Here is a 15,997-nt window from a genome sequence, read left to right as displayed (position 1 = left end):
ATAAACGGTGAATCTGCCAATGCTTTCCTCTGCGTTGCGTAGGAGTGTAATGGAAAGGGTGTCTAATACTGCTTCCAGGAACACTGGGTATTCTGTACATCGATCATTCAACAGGGTTGAAATGGACATTGAATTTAGCCAACAGGGTATCATGTTGAATTCAACCAGAGAAATTTTTGCTCATTCCATTCATTGAACTGTCATTGTTTTGATAACATTCCACTGTCTGTGCCAGCAACATTAACATTCAATTTACTGATGTGTGCATTTTTAAAAAATCTCTCTTACATATAATTGCTCTATATTGATATTAGAAGAATTCTGTGTGGGCATTGCTTAGTTTCAGAGACCCAAGGAGCTCTTTTATTATTTTTTTTTTCTAAAGATGTATATTAACATTTTTGTCATTGTGTGTTATACTCTTTTTGATACTGTCTTTTACAGGAACTTATTATTACATGTCATGAAATGATGTTTACTGAATACTACAATTGCCAATTTAACTCGTTGAGGATGAGTCCAGAGTATACTCGGGCAAGTGTCTATGGGAAATGTGTGTTGTAGCAAAATCAGCCCGTCCTCAACAGGTTAATGTTATTGATGGTGCAGTGATTTGAATAGCCAAAGCTTGTTTTCATCATTGAAAGTTTTGTGTTCATTTATCCATGACTGCCACTGCCGCAGAGACTCCAAACCCATGCATCTGTAAAACGTGGAAGTTTCTCCCACCGGGACCCATTAGGAAACTGGAAACTCTGATTGTGCGAACATGCACACAATCATCATGAGCGCAAGCAAAACGTTCACTATAGAAGCGGTCTACGGCTTGTGGAGGGCCCTGGAAGCTCTGCAATTCTTTCTGATGCCAGTATAAAACCAGATTTTTTTTTTCATTTTAATTTCATGAATTTCATTGAATGTGCTCTGGCTCTCCAGGATTTTAAACTGAATTACCATATAACGCATTTAATTACAATAAGGAGAAAATGTATGATAAACCTTTTTTTTCTGAAATTTTGATCTGTTTGAACGTATTTTCCTATCAAATTGTGTAAAGAAAGTAAAATTTATTTCGAAATCATATTCTAACCTCTATTTGTAACTTCAATTCATCAATTCTACTGTCTTTCTATCATGATAAATTTGATTTTGTGGAACTTCTTAACTACGCACAGATTCTAGTACATGCAGAGGAATTGTATTCAAACATACATGTATGTAGTTATAACATTAGTTTTATTTAAAGATGTAGTTCAGATTAGATGGGACATTGTAGATTTTTTTTTATATAATGATTGACCAAACAGTGCCATTGTAAAGGGGCATTCTATCTACACCCACGACAGCTTATGCTTAATAAAGCCAAATCTCGTTGTCTGCAACGTGATGCTTTTAGCACCGTAACATTACTTTGAACCCTGTGCAGTTCACTGTAAGATGGCTAATGGTGTGTCATAACATCTGCTGCATCTGCTGTGGTGTTAATATGACAATTTGTTTTAAAGGGGAAATCCGGTCCAAAAATAAGTTTGGTCTGATTTTGAGGTTTTGCTAATTTCTGCAAAACTGTTCTTGTACAGTTGACATGAATATGCATATGAGTGAGCTAACCATATCATAACCTCACAATTTTCCATTGATCATGTACAAAACAAATGACGAAAATTCAATGTGTCTGTCATTGAAGTCTAAAACATGTTGTTATTCCTGGTTGAATAGCTTCAGAATAGTGACCAGTTACAGATTTGAGCATCGGGCATAATTGCGTTTGAATGAAAAACTGGAAATTTCACATTTTTATGTACAAACTATACGACATGGCAAGTTGTGAGGGAATGACATGCTCACTTTGCCATTTGCATATTCATATTGACCGTTCAAGAACCGTTTCCTAAAAAAAAAAAAAAATTAGTGAAACTTCAAAATGTCAAAACTTCCTTATTTTTCACCCAATTTCAATCAAAGTTTTACCGTTGAACTCTTCATATTTTACTCTTTCTTCTCAGACTAACTTATATTTGGACTGGATTTGCCCTTTAATGTCCAGGTTGACTTGAATGTAGCCAAAAATTGAAATTAAACAGAAGGACTGGTAAAAGTTACGTTAAAGACCCGGTAGTGTGGGAAAACCATTGAGTGGGAAGACTGGCCTGGCTTGGATATATCAGAGAGTACCGATATTGCATTTTCTACACATTTATCACTGATCTCTACAGCTGAAGAGTCTTGACTGGAGTCGACCATTGTCGGAAAGCATACGCTATGATGCACGTATCAGCTGACGGGCACTATTTGTGATTTTCGAATGTACTCCAGCAACAGGCCACCCATGAATCCCTACGCTACCAGGTCGTTAAGATTTGACAGAGAATACAACAAGGCAAATGCCAAAATGTGTCTCGCCCATTCGCATAGAAGAAATTAATGTTTTTTTTTAAATCCCGGAAGTTCATAGACCTTGCCTATGACCTTTGACCTTGTGGTGACCTTCAACTCCCCAAGGGACATTTACCAGTCGAGTGTGGTCACAAACAGACATATGGATCAAAAGTTATGAGCTATAATTGAAACGCGCCATAAAAACTTAACATTGGGCCCTTAAAGTTCGTTAACCCCGTCTGTGACCTTTGACCGTGTGGTGACCTTCAACTCCCAAAGGGACATTTACCATCCAAGTTTGGTAACAAACGGACATATACATCAAAAGTTATGAGCCATAATCGAAACGCGCCGTAAAAACTTAACATTGGGCCCTGAAGTTCATTGACCCCTGCCTGTGACATTTGACCTTGAGGTGACCATCATGTTTGGTAAAATGTGTAACTTTGTATACCCACTCTTCCCTCCAAGTTTGATTGAAATTAAAGTCCTCAATAGAGAGTTATTCAAGTTTTTTTAGCGTTTCAGAGGGACGACGGACGGACAGACGCCGCAGGCGATCCCTTAGTCTCCCCGCACCTTCGATGGGCTCGATAAAAAAAAAATTCCCAAAAAAGTAATATTGGATGGCAGCACATAAGCAAATTTGTCGAAGTGACGATATCATGGCCTCAGAATGCTCCTCCAGTTGTGATTTTGTCTCTTTCCTTTTTAAAGAAAATTGGAACATTGTAATATTGTAGTTACAAGGTAGCATCCTACAATGTACGCAGACACCAAAGTGGTACGTGTATTCCATGACGATAGTAAGGCGTACTCTGGCGATCTTTCCAAAGAGTTTTGCAAATGCTGTGATGTTTAATGTCCCTAATGGGTGCAATATCATTTATGTGACATGTTGCATATTTCGCTCATTTTTTTCCATATCTTAATATAACATAATATGTTACTGATGTGAAGTATGAGAAGAATTTTTAACAAATGCCAGTTGCTGTACATGCATTGACTTTAAAGGTACGTGTATCATGTTTTCATACTGCTACATTCATATATAATTTTGAATCAAAATGTATTTAAAGTATTTTATGTATCAGGAGGCAATAAGTTTATTTATTTGAAAAATTGATTCAGTGAATATGACAGAGTTGCTTTCTGCAATGTTATTGTTTGTGATTCACACAGTGAACATTACTGGGTTTTATTTGATGTGAGTTTGATTGCAATAGTATGTGATCGAGAAATTGTGTGCTTTATTTGTGTAAAAAGCTTATCATCATTGAAATGATGAGGAATCTAACCTTAGTTAGTTGTCAACATGTTGTGATTGTAACCAGACTTAAACCTCTGTCTCACAGTAGGTGTTTGTTTTGCTGTGTGTTGAAAGTAATTTGTTAATTCTTGTGAAGAATGGACCTACAGACTTTGTACGTAAGGACAACGGATGTGTTGGTGTAGCACTTTCAATATACTATATCAGGGTATGTGTAATTCTGTAGAATGCTTAAAAAGAAATTATATTGTGAAATAAACAGTCTATGGATACACCATCAATTTTGCTTATCATTCAGTTACATGTATAGTTTCCTCTTAAACCGTTGTAGACTACTGTAAAAGTGGAAATTTTTGCGCATTTTGCGCAACCAGAAACTAGCGCGAAAATAAAAACACGCAAATATTTTTGCTTGCCATACGTTCCTGTGCGTGATGTCTTGATTCCGCGGAATTAAAAACACGCGAAACTCTTCTGACCCGGCCTAGCGCGAAAAATTAGTCACGTGAAAATATCCACTTTTACAGTAGTCCCGAGTTAACCCACTGGTGTGAGACTTGTCTGTGGGAAACGTATGTAAGAGCAAAATTAGCTCGTCCTCATCAGATTAATGGATTTATCAAACTTCAGTGTCATGTATATATTTTCAGATATGAAAAATGAGCTGGTTCAAGAAGCAGTGTGGGTGAGGTGCTTTACGGTGAAATGTTTAAAGTGAAATATTAAAAACAAAAAAGCTTTTTATCTCATCATCTATGGAAATATTTCAAACAGCATGTGTACAAATGAGACTGGAATATTAAAATGTTTGAGTAATATTTTTGTATGTGAATCAGTGACATTTATATATGACGTGAAAAAAAAATGATACTTAAATGCCAATTAAAAAGAATGGAGTTTAAAATATGACTGATAATGATTATGACATATAATACTGGTATAATTACCTTCAGAGTGGTCTGAAAGTCACATGTGATTTTATGAATTATGAAATAATCGAGCGATGGCTTGATGCTAGTACAATGTATTCTACATGATCGGAGTGGAATTTACACATTGTTTGTCTGAGGAGGTACTGTGCTGATCCTGCTTAAAGAATATCTGTACCTTTTTTAAATTTCTCCTTCTTATAGTTTCTTGTCATGGCTTTTTTTATACCTCCGCCACGAAGTGTCGCCGGATGCAGTTAATACCAAGAAGAAAGGTAAAACACAATGTTCTTGGAATGATGCCACTAGTAGATGGGTCTGAATAGCAGACTAAGTCAAGCCTGTTCTCATTCCATACTGAAAATACACTACAAACTGTATGTACATACCTGCCAACTGTTACTGTATACAGTCAAATCTGTCTACAGCGGCCACCCAAGAGAGATGGAAAAAAAAAAGTGGTCATATACGGCAGGTGGTCACTATAGACAGGTGGTGGCTAAGACAGGTTTGATTGTAATAGGAACATTCCTACTTGTTAGGAAAGAAGAAACTTCATTTAACCTTGTATTCCTAGTTTGTCAAAACCTGTTAGTAGTGATGCATTGATGATAGGTGAAATTTCCTATTACTAATCCAAATTTTCCGTATTTTCTCCAAGTTGTCCCCATTTCCTGAATTTTGTTGTGAGCAGGTACACATGCAAATAATGGGAATGACATGTAGTATTTTATCAGACCCATTTATTTCAGTTTATTTGTTTTGTTATTTTTTCAGAAACTTTAATTTCTGTGTGAACATTTCACCACTAGGTGAACCCTTTTCTCTGAAGGCAATGGACTGCCACAGTGCATCACACTCACTGATAAGAAAAGGACAAGTTTGGGTGCAGATAAACTTTAGCAGGACATGAGGCACAGTAAATGACGGCAGCATGTTGTTTAATTTCACTCAACAAATAGATCATACACGCAATACATTTTTTTTCACCTTCTTGGAGCCAGCCGAGGGATAATGTTTCACATTGTTGACCCGGCTGTCCTGTCCCAGCCTCGTATTTTACCATAGATACCATAAAAGTGGATATACTCGCATAATCTTTTCAGCTCGGCTGGGTAAGATTTGCCATGTCTGTAATTCCACAGAATCAGATCATTTTGTATCATTTATGGCTTGCAAAAATGTTTGCGTGCTTTTATTTTCATGCTAGCTTCTGGTTGTGCGAAATGCGTGAAAATTTCCAAACTCTTACAGTATGACATTATGATCATTCTGGAAAATCATTATTTTGTGTGCTGTTCTGTCCACTCTCGAAGATATTATACACAAGACCTGCAACGGGCATCAGCTTGGAGATGAAATCAATTTCTTATCTGAAATTCAAGCTGTTTGTAAAGCTTTTCTGCCGTCCATGCAATGATCTGATACTGATACAATGTAATTGCACATGGCCATGATGGTTATGCCCGATGCAAAGCCTTATACTGGGGCCAAAGTACTCTTTGTACCAGCAGGGAAGTGTAGTCTGTTCAAGTTTTAGTACAGTCCTATTGTAGGTGTCTCACAGAAGTGAACAATTTGATAGGCCGTTTGATTCTCAACAAATCTCTTGGCAAGGCATCTACAATGTACTGAGTAGATGGGAGAAAGTCACAGTTGGTAATCCCATCGATGATATAAAACCAGAACCCATTTGCTTTATCAACGAAAAGTTGCTTTCATATTTCCCACTTTCCAGAACAAAAGTGTTATAATGTTTCATCACTTATTGCAAATTATTTGCAAATATTGCAAAAGATGTTTTGCATCGTCAATTGCAGAATGATTTCATTCTGTTTGAATATCCAGCAGGTACCAAAGGAAACAGTAACAACAACAACACAACCCCCCCCCCCCCCCACACACACACACACACACACTCACTAACAGGATAATTTTTGTCTCTCTCTGTGTGGGTACCAAGGTACAAATAGAGTTGATTGCTTTTAAAGGACAGCAAAACAAAAGAATTCAAAGTGGAGTCATCGCTGTCCAGTTTGTACACATGATGATTTGCCGACACTGAAACGGCCGTGAAATACTGGTAGAAATTTTGAGCTTGTTTGCTCACACTTGTCACGAGTGGTTCAGTTTTCACTTCCACCACTGTCACTTAAATATTGCGACACGCATCAGTCCTGTGCAGTCTACGTGAAAGTTAATTGTTGATGCCAATATCACCTTGCACAGTCTTCTGATTGTTACATTCCACTACGTTCCAATGTGATGCAGTTTGCAATGATTGTGCCATGGGAAACTGTAGTATTGAATGCTATGTGGGGGCCTTCATGCTGTAATAATGTGTGGGTTTGGTTTTGGTGTCCTTGGAGCTTTATGAACTGAAAGTAGGCCAGAACAGACTACTAGTAATTTATAAAAAAAAAAAGTGAAAGTATTATGACCAGGAAAAGGACAAAGACACCAAACAACTTTAGGATATATACTTTTGATGTTAGGACATTGTGGAAGTCTGAAAGATTGATGAACTTTGAACTAGAAGCAAAACAAACAGAAAACCTGGCATACAACCAAAGAGAATCTTCTTTTGTTTTTGATGTCTCTGTAATAAACTTTGTGTAGGAAAAGCTATCAAAATGGAATGTATTAGAAGCCCCGTTTGGAATACTGTACCTGCCTTGGCAGGCGTGTTTTGCAGTCTCTGTAGAATCATTGATTGGTCATCGGTCACATTGGTCATTTTGGTCAACTATTGAAAAGAGATGTCATAATCGTGATCTATGCAAGCAGAATATCATTTGCTATGGGCCGGTTGAAACAAAATTGTTTTTCACTAATGTTCAAGGTTTAATGTATAATGTATACATACAGTGTTATTTAGAAAAAAAAAAAAAGCCATAGCAACACACAAACTGTAAACTGCAGCGTACAACTAAAGTTGGCTCCAGTGCAACCTTGGTCAAGAACTACCGATCCTGGCTTATGGGTTAATGAAGCTGCTCATGGGGCATTTCGTCCTTTTGTTTCCTCCCGAAACTGGTATGCAGCAGTGAAAAGATGACTCATTTGTATACAATGGAAATTGAGCAAATAAAACTGACAATCATTTGTCGGTAAAAGAGTACTGTCTGAAACGTGATATTCAGTTGTATTTTTGATAACATGAGGAGAGGGAGAAAGAGAGAGAAGGAAAGAGAGACGGACAGGAGCAATATTAGGAAGAGAAAAAAAGGGGAAAAGAGAAACAGGATGCAGAACCATGGGGGCTACACAACAGCCCCTAAACTAGATTTCCTAGCTAATTGAGTTGACAAATGTCATCACATGATGGGTGTTTAAAGGGATGGGTATCACACTGGTTGAGATGAGGATTGAGCTTTTGACTTTTTGCAAGATACTAAGAAACCACTTCTGAAATATTACAGAGCATACAATTGTAAGAGGAATTCAAAGTTTGTTTGACGAGAAGCAGATCTGAAATGGCTGAGATATCAAAAAACAAAAAACAAAAACAAAGTGAAACAAAGCAATCCTAATAAAAGTGGGTCCCACCTTTTACATACTAGGACCTCTGTGTTCTTAGATAAAGTTTGTATCTCGGCCATCTCTAAACCTATTTTCATCAAATAAACTTTGAATTGAACAATTTTTTAAAATAATCTTTCATTCTTAGACTTGTATAATACACGTGTATGCTCTTTCACATTTTATAACAGGTTTCTCGTTATCTCACACACAAAAAAACCCAAAGCCCCATGTCAACCAAAACTACATCATCCCTTTAATAGTGAATTCATGTCATCAATGCCAGATCAAGAGTTCAGATACAGCAACGAGAGGGAGAAAATCTTGAAAACTGTTGGATGTCACAAGCCCTGTACTTGTATGAACAGAAAGCCAACAGGTGCAACATCTCCCTACATCACTATGCAAAGTCAATGAAAACCTTGTCTACATCCTACCAGTTGTACATATTATGGTTTTGTTTTTATGCTCTTATTTTTGGCTTCAATTTCCTTTTAATCAGTCAGCCAATACTTTCCAGCAAGAGCAGGGATAAACGTTTTGAAAAACATAACGTGACATGAATGACTGTACATGTATTTGGTATAAATGCACACAAAATTTCAGCAATAGTTCTATGCAGATATCAAGTCCACAAATGTAATGAAAAGAAAGATATGGTGACACTGACTTTGATATTTTTATACAAATTTATTAGAAAATATAAACATTAATATGAATAAATACATACATTATATACATATTGTACACACATTCCACAGAAACCTGAATGCTGAATACAACATATACTTGCAAACACAAAATCATAACTTGGAATACAATGTGTGCTGCTTCAGATTCCTGTTGCTTAAAGGATGCTCCAGAATAGCATGTTCTTGTCTTGCAACATATTTCATTCACTATGTCTCCTCTGAGAAGACTTGGATACTGGTGATGATGATTTGAGTACTGGTACATGTGTGAGTGCCATGATTGTCATGAATTTGCCGTGCGAGTTAAAACAAAAGAAGTGCCTCTCGTGCCATATACATAGGCAAGCAACCCAGGCAGATTTTACATCATGTTTGATTTGGACAGTGTGCTTGTTGGCGTGAAGCATTTAGGCACAACTCATTCAGAACACTAAAATATGTTACAAATGGTGGCAGCAGTGAGATCGATTAATTTGGCATTGTTTGAACTCTCATCAGCATCTTCAGTGCAACATATGCACTGTAATTATGTTACGCTATGGTAGTACACTATTAAAACTCAGAAATGATACAAACAGTTGCTCATACCTGAAGTAATGGAGGACTGATACCTAATTTGGCTGAAAAAAAGTCCCTCGTATTTATAGTTCACCATTTTCAAATATACTCTCTTGAATTATATCAAATCAATTCAGTTCAATTCATTTATTTTCATTCTTCTTTTTTTTTTTGTTCTTTCAACAAAAACATAACACAAGATAAATCAGGTATTACATCATAAACAAAAAAACATTTGCCTTTGCAGAAAGAGTTTTGACTCGTAAGCCCTCAAGAATTCTCATGAGCATTCATGATCAGCGGTTTTGAATGCATTGCTATGCAATTTGTGTATTCTCATGCTTGTGCAATATAAAAAAAAATAAAAGCCTGATTATTCACAGCTCCACAATATGCTCTGTCTTGGTAACGGACGCAAGTATTCCTCAAGATATAATGACAAAGGGTATATATGGAGTATTAAGGAAGCTAAGAACTCTGTCGGATAAATTGTCATTGAGTAAACTTGGATGGCCAAGGCAGAGCTCATGAGCACTCAAGAGCAAAGTGAACTCACAAGCACTCACAAGCAAAGTGAACTCGTGAGCGCTAATGAGCAAAGTGAACTCACGAGCACTCATGAGCAAAATGAACTCTTGAGCACTCACGAGCAGAGCGAACTCGTGAGCACTCATGAGCAAAGAGAACTTATGAGCACTCATGAGCGAAGTGAACTCACGAGCAAAGTGAATTCAAAGGCAAAGTGAACTCACAAGCACTCACGAGCAAAGTGAACTTGTGAGCACTCATGAGCAAAGTGAACTCCTGGGCATTCACGAGCAAAGCGAACTCATGAGCGAAGAGAACTTGTGAGCACTCATGAGCAAAGTGAACTCACGAGCAAAGTGAATTCACAAGCAAAGTGAACTCACAAGCACTCACAAGCAAAAATGAACTCACGAGCACTCACGAGCAAAGTGAACTCGTGAGCACTCAAGAGCAAAGTGAACTCACGAACACTCACAAACAAAGTGAACTCATGAGCACTCAAGAGCAAAGTGAACTCAAAAACACTCACGAGCAAAGTGAACTCATGAGCACTCACAAGCAAAAATGAACTCACGAGCACTCACGAGCAAAGTGAACTCGTGAGCACTCAAGAGCAAAGTGAACTCACGAACACTCACGAACACTCACGAGCAAAGTGAACTCATGAGCACTCACGAGCATTGTTACTCACACCTGCGTGTGTTATATCAGTCACAAGAGAGTTCTGTATCTAATGTATAATCAATCAGTTTGTTATTGGAATGTTAGCAGTTGGGTGGCAAGTATAGAGTAAGTTTGCCTGAATTGTTTTGACTCTACTGTGTAAAAGAAAAAAAGAAGAAAAAAGAAGGAATATGGAACATTCTGGAGAAAAAGTCATGGAGATGGAGAAAGCGCTATCTTGGTTGAGGGAAGCATTGCACAGTTCTAGGATGGAGATCAAATTGATAGAATAGGAAAGGTCCTAATCTGAAGCCCTGGAAAAAGAAAGGCAGGGAAATGCATCAAATCCTCGACCAGGAAAAAGCCATAATACTTCTCCTAACACAGAAAAACCAGAATCTTTCCACAAAGTGGATTCTGAAGTAGGTTTCAAAATATTTCAGTCACCAAATGCAAACAGTGAAACTGGCTCTACCCAAGCAGAACAACCCAAGGAGCTGGCAAATCCAACCACACACTCCACCCCAAACATGCTGCATGATGTGTCAACTCCCCTGGCCCCACAAGTCAAAGGGACAGTATAGTATTAGTTGAGGTGAGATTTGAGCTATTTTTTTTTGCAAGATACTTAGAAACCACTTCGTGACATGCAAAAAAGGTGTACAAGTGAAACATATATGTTTTGTCGAAAAATGACATAAAGTTTGAATTGAATTGAATTGAAAAAGAAAAATGAATTCCACTAGGGAATTGAAAAGGTTCCTTGGACAAAGGTTTGGGCCCAGCCAACAAGCAGAGAATTATTTGGCAAAGTTGCGCCACAGGAGAAAATACAGGAATTGGGTCAGGCAATCCACAAACTTGCAGTTAGGGCATACCCTGAGATCCCTCCAATCTCAAGGGAGAGATTGGAGAAGAATCATTTCATTGCTGCAGTGGAAAGTCAATCGATCTGAGAAGCCATACATAGAGCATGTCCTGCATCATTGGATGATGAGATCAGAGCAGCACTAGAAACTGAGAACTTCAAGAGAATTGAAGTACAAAGGCAAAGTGAGCATGGAACTGGTAAGCCTTGGATATATACCTGTGGCATTGAACAGCAAACTGACCAGCGGTTGTAATTGGAACAGTTCTTACTCAACAAGCAAAACAGATGGGTATGTTGACAAACCTGCTGGTACAGGAAGAAAAAGAAGCTAAAGACTTCAGCATCAAATGGACCTCACCTTGATGAAAAAGGAGGACAGTTCCCACAGAAAGTGACAAGACGATGCTATGGATGTGGAAAAGTTGGTTATCTAAACCATATTTACTGGTCCTCTAAGAAGAATGCTGACAACAAGGGAAACATCAGACAGCCGACTGAGGGGTCCGTGGAAAAACTATAAGAGAATCGAAACCAAGCAACAAGGAGTCAAACCCAAAGTAAGTGAGACAGTCATCACAATCCAAAATCTCGGTGCAGAGGCAAAACATGGGCTTTACGTGACAGGTAAACTGCGCTCTTAACTGAGTGTAAATTTCTTGACACTGGATCTACTGACATAATAATCAACTCAAATGTTAATCTCTGAAAAGGAATGCAAACCACAGTGATGACCTACAGTAAAACTCCCACAAGTTTATGGTACCCCACTATCAGTTCTAGGTGTTGCCTGGATGGAAGTAAGCATTGGAAGGACAACCCAGTTGGTGAAAGTGATTTTTGCTGATATCAAAGGCCAAGCAATCTCTGGCATAAACTTTCTCCTTCTAACAGGAAGTTTAGAAATTAGGAAATTGTCTCTGAACATCAAAGGGGAACAAATCCAGTGCTCCAACTCAGTCAGAAGACCCTTTTGTTGCGAGGATAGTGACTGTGCAACAAACCACAGGGCCACCTAGGCATGAGGCTATTGTTCCCGTGAGGATAGCTGGTCGTCAGGAAGGTATGGGCGGCCCAGCGCTTATCGAGCCAGTAGAGGGGGGAAGGAGAGCTGGCGTCAAAAAGACTGGTGCTTGGCAGGACACTTGTTGGTGCTGGAACAGATGTTGTTCCAATGAGAGTCCTAAACCTCCATGACGAAGAACCGGAAATTCCAGCAGGGATCACAGCAGGGACACTAACCTCTGCTGAAATGCAGGATGATGCATCCAAGAAGAAAACTCTCAATCTCCCACAACAACCTCTTCCCTAGATATCAGTTGCACTAACCTCTGCTGAAATGCAGGACGATGCATCCAAGAAGAAAACTCTCAATCTCCCACAACAACCTCTTCCCTAGATATCAGTTGCACTGACATAGTCAGGCATAGCATCAAAACTGGAGATGCACGTCCTATAGAGTAAAAAGCAAGATGACATCGTTTCTCATTGACAAGAGATTGACAAGCAGGTACAAGACCTGAAAGAGGGGTAATGGAACCATCAGACAGCCCCTGAGCATCTAATATCATCCTAGTCAAAAAGAAAGACGGATCTAGAAGACTGTGCTTAGACTATCCAAACCTCAACCAGGTAAGCATCAAAGATACATAACCAATAACCAGGATACGCATACCCTATAAAGCAAAAAGCAAGATGACATTGTTTTTCATTGACAAGAGATTGACAAGCAGGTACAAGACCTGAAAGAGGGGTAATAGAACCATCAGACAGCCCCTGAGCATCTAATATCGTCCTAGTCAAAAAGAAAGACGGATCTAGAAGACTGTGCTTAGACTATCCAAACCTCAACCAGGTAAGCATCAAAGATACATAACCAATAACCAGGATACGCATACCCTATAAAGCAAAAAGCAAGATGACATCGTTTTTCATTGACAAGAGATTGACAAACAGGTACAAGACCTGAAAGAGGGGTAATATAACCATCAGACAGCCCCTGAGCATCTAATATCGTCCTAATCAAAAAGAAAGACAGATCTAGAAGACTGTGCTTAGACTATCCAAACCTCAACCAGGTAAGCATCAAAGATGCATAACCAATGCCCAGAATTAATGAAACCCTGAACGCTTTAGGCTCCACAAAATGGTTTTCAACCCTTGATCTTTCTGCCAGATATGAGCATGTCACACTTGATAAAGATGCGCACGAAAAATCCTCTTTCATTGCATGCAACGGCCTCTAAAAGTTGAAAGTTATGCCATTTGGGCTAACAAATGCACCTGCATCATTCAAATGGCTTATGGAGAAGGCAATGAGGGATCCTTCAGTTTGAATTTCTACTCATCTACCTTGATGATGTGATCATGTTCGGAGGAACGGTCTAGGAGGAAACCAAACAATTCTCCCTCACCTTCTCATGGCTAAGAGAGGCAAACCTGAAGCTGAAGCCGAGTAAGTGTCGGCTCTTCCAGAAATCTCTCCTGTACTTCGGACACATTGTCTCATTAGAAGGAGCGTCTACTGAGACCTGGGCCCCATTTCATAAAATGTTGATATGACAGCAACTCTTGCTGGAATGGCAATTGTCATAGTAATGACAAGAATCCAGCTTCCTGATTGGCTGTTGCCAATGGCAGTTGCCATTCCAGCAAGAGTTGCCATCCTAACATCTCTTATGAAATGGGCCCCAGGACAAGGTGAAATCCATAAAAGAGTGGCCGAGACCAAGCTGCAAGAAGGATGTCTGGAGTTTTCTTGGACTGGCATCTTATTACCGAAGGTTTGTCCAAGGCTTTGCAGGAATTGCATTTCCACTTCATGCACTTTATATTAGTGCTAAGTCAGACAAATTTTATTGGGATGACAAGTGCAGGGAAGCTTTCATTGACCTCAAATGACGGATACAGAAAATGCCCATACTGACATTCTCAACTCAAACAACGCCTTCATGCTCAACAATGACAATAGTGCAGATGCAACAGGGTCAGTATCTTCCCAAATGCAAAATGGGGGAAGAAAAAAGTCTTGGCCTACTTCAGTCAGCAGAGCTGAAAGAAACTACTGTGTCATTCATCAAGGGTTGCTGGTTTCAGCGTTAAAACACTTAAGATAGTACTTGTATGGCCGTACAGTAAAAGTGAGAACTGATCACGCATCACTGAAATGGATTTTAAACTTCAAAGATCCAGAGGGACATTTTGAGCGATGAATATGACTTTAAAATCAAACATCAGCCTGGACAAAAACATGCGAATGCTGATGATCTGTCAAGTCAACAGTGCAACCAGTGTGGGAGGAGAGATGAAGCTCCAATAGCTACCAGTAAGACTGATGAGGAAGAGTTGTCTGAGGATGAGTCTACAGTCCACATCAGAGATATAGGGGCTCAATCTACTTTGATACACACACAACAGTGTGACATGCAACTAGCACACAATAAAACTGGATGGATTATTACTGCAAAAGAGAAGTAGGATCCATGACCGGAATGGGGAAGTACAACACACGAGTCAGCAGCAATGAAGACATACTGGTCCCATTGGAACAAAGTAGAGGTCCATGATGGTTTGCTGTATAGGCGTTGGGAGACTGACGACGGCAAGTTAGTCACAAGGCAACTAGTATTGCCAAGGAAATTGAGAAAAAACATCATAACAGGCACTCATGGGGGACCCTTGGGTGGTCATTTATGGTTGAGGAAAACCCTGGCCAAAGTGAAGGCAAGGGTCTTCTGGCCAAAGATGACTGCTGACATGCGATCACATCTCCGAATGTGTAACCTTTGTGAAAGGAGAAAATCTCCATCAAAGAAACAGAAAGCACCACTGCAACAATACAGAGCAGGAGTGACCATGGAATGGGTAGCAATAGACCTAATGGGCTCATTCCCTAAAAGCAACTCAGGAAATCAATGAAGACTGGTGGTTTGTGAGTATAATACATGCTGGATGGAGGCATGTGGACTTACGGATGCTAGGGCTGAGACTGTTGCAAGGAAATTGGTGGACGAATTCCTTTGCCATTTCAGGGTTCCTCATGAACTACACACAGAGCAAGGATCCAACTTTTAATCCAATCTTTTCAAAGAGGTGTGTAACATCCGCAACATCAGGAAAACTAGAGCTAACAGGATATAACCCAACGTCCGATGGGTAAGTAGAGCGGTTCAATGAAACGCTGATTAACATCACCTCCATGATGACGGAGGAAGACAACACCAGGAGTTGGGATGAGAAGCTCGCAACCAGCGAGTCACCCAATATCATGTTGGAAAGAGAATTAAGCTTCCCCATTGACCTGGAAATGTCATCAGTGTCTGATGAAGACCACAGAAAAGTGGGAAGGTGACTTTGCCCAACAGCTCCAGTGTCGCATACATGCTGGCTCACCATCATGCCCAGCAAATGCCTAGAAAAAGACAGCTAGACATCAGAAAACCGAGTACGATCGACACATCCAGAAGGTGGGATTAAGGGAGAATGACTTTGTGTGGCCTCATGAGGCTGCAAAGAAGATGGGAGTTTCACCGAATTTTCAGCTTTGATGGAAGAGTCCCTTTCTAATCGTTACGAAACTGTCCGACGT

This window comes from Diadema setosum, chromosome 8 (genome assembly GCF_964275005.1).
Source record: "Diadema setosum chromosome 8, eeDiaSeto1, whole genome shotgun sequence".
NCBI classification, from domain to species: domain Eukaryota; kingdom Metazoa; phylum Echinodermata; class Echinoidea; order Diadematoida; family Diadematidae; genus Diadema; species Diadema setosum.
Note: the sequence above shows the minus strand (reverse complement) of the source record.